A 6,765-nucleotide genomic window follows, 5' to 3' on the forward strand; every position below is an offset into this window, starting at 1 on the left:
ATTCTTTACAAAATATGCATACTGAGTAGTATACATCAAGCCCTGTCACCATGGGAATAAGGCTAAAGGTCAAATTAGGGCTAAAGAAAGTTTCCTCCTGGCCTGCAACAGTGCCTGGAAATGGCTGATGTACTCAGTCCAGAGGAGTGAAGTGAGGCAGGAGGGATGAGGGTGCAGTGGCAAGAAGCTGAGCCCTGGCATTTAGCAGGGGGTCATGTCTTCACATCTAGCAAGGGCATCCTCTTGTGGTGCTCGTATCCACTCTGCCAGCCGTGCTCCATCTGTGAGTGTCCTACATCTGAGAGAAACTCCTGTCGAGCATCTTGCAGCACCTCAGTGGGGTCAGAGCTATGCATGGGGAGCAGATGGCGGCGTTCCCAGTCTACCCGTAGAGTCGCTGTTGGCCTGGGGGTCACTGGGCACGATGGTACTACTCATGACGTCGGCAGCAGCAGAGCTGGGTGGTCAGCATGGGAGTAGTGCCTTGGGAAGGCACCTCCACTGGGCTCCCTCCCTCTGTGACAGCCTGGACAGGAGCGCCCTATGTTGGCTCCACAGCCCCACAATCTAAAACTATTCTACGACGAAAATTTTACTGATTTTTTTATATTTAGGGCTCTATGCCAGCACAATTCTGCCCCTCTGGGTGGAATATTTTTATCTATTATTATTATTATTATTAAAATGATGGGAGGAAGGGAGAGAGACAGACACCACCACAACACTGCTTCCGCTTTGCATGGTGCTCCCCTGTGCTGGCCGTGGGCTCAGGTCCTCCCACACAGTGGGATGTGCACTCTACTGGGTGAGCGAGCTCCCAGCCCTGAATTATTTTTTAGTAGAAGTACATCCTAGGAGACACTGAGAACATGATGTGCTGAAACGTTGTTGTCTAACTGGAGTTTGGGTAAAACTGGGCATTCTGCATTTTATCTGGCAATCTTAGTCCTGCGCTTTCTTCAAAAACCCACTGTGTAAAGCTGGGGGAGCGGGGCAGTGGTGTGTCCAGTTGAGTCCTTATGACACTGTGCACAAGCACCAGGTTCAAGCCCCTGGTCCCCAACTGTGTTGACAAAGCTTCACTGGCAGTGAAGCAGGGATGCACCTCTCTCTCTCTCTCCTTCTCTCTCTCTCTCTCTCTCTCTCTCTCTCCTTCTCACTCTCTCTCTTCCTCTCCCTCTCCCTATCCCTCTCTCCCAATTTCTCTCTGTCCTATCAAGTAAAAAGAAAAGAAAAGGATGAATATGGGATGATCTTACTCACAGAAAGAAGTTGAAAAACAAGATCAGAAAGGAAAACACAAAGCAGAACCTGGACTGGAGTTGGTGGACTGCACTAAAGTAAAAGACTGGGGTGGGGGGTTCAGGTCCTGAAACATGATGGCAGAGGAGGATCTAGTGGGGGTTGAACTGAGAAATGTTATGCATGTACAAACTATTGTATTTTACTGTCAACTGTAAACCATTAATCCCCCAATAAATAATTTTTTTAAAAAAAAGGCTTCCAGGAGCAGTGGGTTCATAATGAGAAGTCTTCTCACACGTGAGAAGTCTTAAGTGAGAGATAGCTATCACTCTGGTACATGCAACACCAGGTGTTGAACTTAGGACCTCAAGCTTGAAAGTCCTTTGTCAATGACAAATGCCTTGTCACTGTACTGTCTCCCAGATCACAAAGTTCTGGAGTTGACCAGTGTCTCTTTTACTGTCTCTCATGAAAGCAAATAAATGTCTTTAATTCCCACTAGATGACCATGTTTGCATGCAGAAGTTCCCTCTGAGTATATGTCTTGGTAAAGTCATACATTTTTTTTGAGGCCCCAGCAAAATGAGTCAAGAAATTGGGAATGTGCCAGTTGGAGAGACAGCATAATGGTTATGCAAAAGACTTTCATGTCTAAGGCTCCGAGGTCCCAAGTTCCAATCCCCAGCACCACCATAAGCAAGAGCTAAGCAGTGCTCTGGTCTTCCACTATGTCTTTCTCTGTGTATTTCTTTCTCATTTAAAAAAAATTAATAATAAAAATATAAAAAGAAAGAAAACTTGATGGGGGGTTGGGTGTGGTATGTAATTATAAACAAACCACAACAAAAAAACAGCCAGCTTTTCCTGGACTAAACGGGGAAGTGGGGGGAGAGAGAGAGAGAAACAGGCCTGTAGTCTGGCCCAGGCAACTAAAGGGAAAATAAATAAATACAAAAAAAAAAAAATCAAAAGGGAATAAATATAAGATATTAAAAAACAGGCTATACTACCATAAATTAAACTTGTAAGCTACATAAACATAAATCTCAAACTTCTGGCAAATCCATTAGAACAGATGTTAAGGACAGCTTAAGTAACCACTAGTCACTCTATACTATTATTCTGGGTCCAAGGCCATAAAACAATAGCAGGTCCAATATCATCTTATGTCATCTAAACATTCTTCATCTATGCGAGTGTATGTGGTTATATAGCAATAGGCTTGCTAGAAGAACTAGAGGAGAGGGAGTCTAGGATGTGCTTAAAATGTGTGGCACATCAAAAATGCTCAGTAAATGTCAAGTGGAAGGAACGGTATCGGCATGGCTCTCCTGTTGCTCTCTCCCTCTTGCCATAATGTGGAGACAAGTTAGAATCACCAGGTAGGGGGGCTGGGAGGGGCCACCCTGGATGTTCCATGTTTCTTCCTCAGAACTGGTACATATGTCCCCTGACACGGCGAGAGGGACACTGCAGGTTTAACCTGTGGATCTTGAAATGGGAATATGACCCTGGGCTACACAGTGAATCACAGAAATCCTTAAAACTGAAAGAGAAGGGGGCCGGGCAGTAGCGCACTGGGTTAAGCGTACATGGCACGAAGCGCAAGGACCCGGCTTAAGGATTCCTGTTTGAGCCCCGGGATCCCCACCTGCAGGAGGGCATGAGGATCCTGGTTCGAGCCACCAACTCCCCAACAGCAGGGGGTTACTTCACAGGTAGTGAAGCAGGTCTGCAGGTGTCTATCTTTCTCTTCCCCTCTCTGTCTTCCACTATTCTCTTGATTTCTCTCTGTCCTACCCAACAACGTCGACAGCAATAACAACAATGATAACAAGGGCAACAAAAGGGAAAAAAACACCTTCCAGGAGCAGTAGATTCGTAGTGCAGGCACTGAGCCCTAACGATAACCCTGGAGGCAAAAAAAAAAAAAAAAAGAAGAAGAAGAAGCAGGAATGGAAGTGAGGTTCAGAGAGACTGGACAAGACTCAGCTCACTCCTGCTGACTTTAAAGATAGAACAAGGGCATCAAGGAAGGGGACACTCACTAGAATCCCGGCACAGCTCTCACGGGACTACATCAGTCCTCTGGTTGCAAAGAACTGACTTCCACCCACTGCTACAGTGAACAGGAAATGGACTCGCCTCTGGAAGCTCCAGCAAGGGAGGAGCCCTCAACCAGGCCAGGCTAGGCCTCTGACTGATGAGATAGTACACGTGTGGGGTTGCCTGTCATTGTAGTGGCTAAAGAAATTAATAAATTGTGGTCCAGGAGGTGGCACAATGAATAAAGCGCTGAACTCTAAAGCATGAGGTTCTCAGTTCGATCCCCAGCAGCACATGTACCAGAGTGATGTCTAGTTCTTTCTTTCTCTCTTTTCTCCTTTCTCATTAATAAATAAAATATTTATGTGGGAAACTGTGAAAACACACTCTGTCTAAGCCTTAAAACAAGGACTGAGTCATGAGCAAGGCAAAAGATGTGTGTGTGTGTGTGTGTGTGTGTGTGTGTGTGTGTGTGTGTGTGTGTGTGTGTGTGTGTGTTTGTAAGGGTGTAAGCCAGCAAACACACCAACGGCAACCTCTTTTTATACATTTCTAGGACATGGAATGGGAACAACCTGTCCTTTTCCCATTTGGTGAGAGGGAATCGGCTCATAATCTAACCATGTTCAGGAAAAGGGGATGTGAGGAGGGGACCTGGGATTCTCAGCTTACAATGTGACTATGATGGGAAAGGAAGAGTGAGGAGGGGGTCGGGAAGTCTAAGCTAGCTTTGAAGAAAAAGAAGGCATGGTTGTGGTCACGTAGAAGTGCAAGGGTCAGGGAGTCAGGCTGTAGCGCAGCGGGTTAAGCACAGGTGGCGCAAAGCACAAGGACCAGCATAAGGATCCCGGTTCGGACCCCCGGCTCCCCACCTGCAGGGGTGTCGCTTCACAGGCGGTGAAGCAGGTCTGCAGGTGTCTATCTTTCTCTCCACCTCTCTGTCTTCCCCTCCTCTCTCCATTTCTCTCTGTCCTATCCAACAACAATGACAACAACAATAATAACTACAACAATAAGACAACAAGGGCAACAAAAGGGAATAAATAAATAAAATAAATATTAAAAAAATAAAAATAAAAAAAAAGAAGTGCAAGGGTCGGGGGTCTGTAGTCAGACTGGATCGATAAACATCAGTGAAAAGGCTACAACCAACTGGGCCGTTTCTCACATTTAAAAAGAAATTAATAAATGTCACCATTGTTAAGTGTGCAGTGGTGTTGACTACATCTCTGTGTGATAGGCCTCTTGAATGTGCTCAGCTCACAAACCTGAAACTCAAACTGCTCAACACCCATGTCCCCAGGCCCCTGGCAGCCACCGTTTGAATGGTTTCTGAGAATCTGATCACTTTGGATTCTGAGCCGAGTGAAGCATACAGCAGTTCACCTGGGTCAGCTCTCCTTAGCAGAATGGCCTCGAGCTTTATCTGTGTTTTTTGTTTCTTCTTATCTTTATTTACTGGATAGAGAAAGGTTGAAATCGAGAGAGAAGGGGGTGGGAGAGAGAGACAGAGACAGAGAGACACCTGCAGCACTGCTTCACCACTCGCAAAGCTTTCCCCCTGCAGATGGGGGACTGGGGGTTCAAACCTGGGTGCATGTTCATTGTAACATGAGCACTCAAACAGGTACGCCACCACCCAGCCCTACCTATGTTGTAACGTGTCAGGATTCCCTTCCGTTTGCAGCCTGAGTAATAAGTACATTCTGTTTCATATTCTGTTTCTTTCTCTCTCTTTTTTCTTTTTTCTTTAATATTTTACTTGTTCTATTTTTTAGAGATGCAGAGAGACACACACACACAGAGAAACATCAGAGCACTGCTCAGCTCTGTCTTATAGTGTTGTGAGGGATTGAAACTGGGACTTTGGAGCCTCAGGCATGAGAGTCTCTTTGCATAACCATTAGGCTATCTCCCCCACCCTCTCTTAAAAAAAAATATATATATATATATATATATATATATATTATTTATTTTAAAGAGAGACCAGAGCACTGCTCAGTTCTGGCTTATGGTGGTGCTGGGAATTGAACCTCCTACCTTAGCACCTCAGACATCAGTTTTTTTTCAGAACCACTATGCTGTCTCCCCAGCCCACCACATTCTGTTTTGCCAATGGATACCCAAGCTCCTTCCACTTCTTGGTTCTTGAGACTAAGTCTGTGGTGAATGTGGGGGTGCAAACATCTCTTTAAGCTCCTGCTTTGAAGCCTTTTGAACATACATCCAAAGCGGGATTTCTGCTTTGCCTGTTAATTCTGTTTTTAACTGGGCAAACTCCCTACGTTTTCCATAGCAATGACACCACAAATGTGTTGTTTTCAGTCACTAAATCGATCATTGTGTCTCGTGGTGACAACAGGAAATTAATACCAGGCTTGTATTGCTCTGGGGACATAGAGCACACGTACGCAGGAAAATACACCTATCAGGAGCATTGTGCCTCTTCACAACCTAGTGTGCCTGTGTAACCAGCACCCAGGTCAAGAAACAGGAGTTTTCAACCCTCAACTCCAATTTCCAGAAGAGAGGCCCGGAAGTCACCTTTCCTGACTCCATTCTACCAGAGGTAGAACCGAGGCCCAGAAGGCTGCAGGCAGTACCACTGTGTGTGTGCTGTGGGTGTGCACACGTCAAATACGGAGCACCCTTCAGAAAACACTTACCAGGTGACTCCTGGAGGGAAGAAAAGCAGGCCTCTTCTAGGGAAATCCATTCAACATTCCCATTTAAATATATATATCATTGGGGAGAGACAGAGAGAAAGAGAGGGGAGGGGAGAGGGAGCAATAGAGAGGGAAAGAGACAGAGAGACACCTGCAGCTCTACTTCACCACTCATGGAGCTTTCCCCCCGCAGGTGGGGACCAGAGGCTTGAACTTGGGTCCTTGTGCACTGTACTGTGTGCACTTAGCCAGATGCACCACCGCCTGGCCCCCCAACATTTCCATTTTAAAATGAGGGGTTTTTTTGCTTGTTTTGTTTTGTTTGACCAGAGCACTGCTCAACTCTGGGGATTGAACCTGGGAGCCTCAGGCTGAAAGTTTCTTTGTATAACCACTATGCTATCTAGCCCCCACCCCCAATAAATTTTAAAAAGGATCCCTAAGAGGGGTTTTAATGTACTGTAAGCAGAAACCATTCCATAAATTTGTGGAATTGTTCATTAAAAACTATTTTTTTAAGATTTTATGTATTTATGGGCAGGGGTAGATAGCATAATGGTTATGCAAACAGACTCCCATGCCTGAGGCTCGAAAGTCCCTGGTTCAATCCCCTGCACCACCATAAACCAGAGCTGAGCAGTGCTCTGGTTAAAAAAAATAAAAATAATAAAAATAAATTTAAAAAAGATTTTATGTATTTATTAATGAGAAAGACAGGAAAGACAGAAAGAACCAGACATCACTTTTGGCACATGTGCTGCTGGGGATTGAACTCAGGGCCTCATGCTTGAGAGTCTAGTGCCGTAGC

The 6,765-nt window shown here is 45.4% G+C and overlaps 1 pseudogene; it reads right to left on the reverse strand.

Annotated features, from left to right (window-relative positions):
- Positions 1-212: 212 nt before the first annotated feature.
- LOC132532976 (small integral membrane protein 29-like) lies at positions 213-546 on the reverse strand (annotated as a pseudogene).
- Between the last annotated feature and the right edge of the window lie 6,219 nt (positions 547-6,765).

The sequence above is a fragment of the Erinaceus europaeus genome, chromosome 15 (assembly GCF_950295315.1).
Source record: "Erinaceus europaeus chromosome 15, mEriEur2.1, whole genome shotgun sequence".
NCBI lineage: Eukaryota > Metazoa > Chordata > Mammalia > Eulipotyphla > Erinaceidae > Erinaceus > Erinaceus europaeus.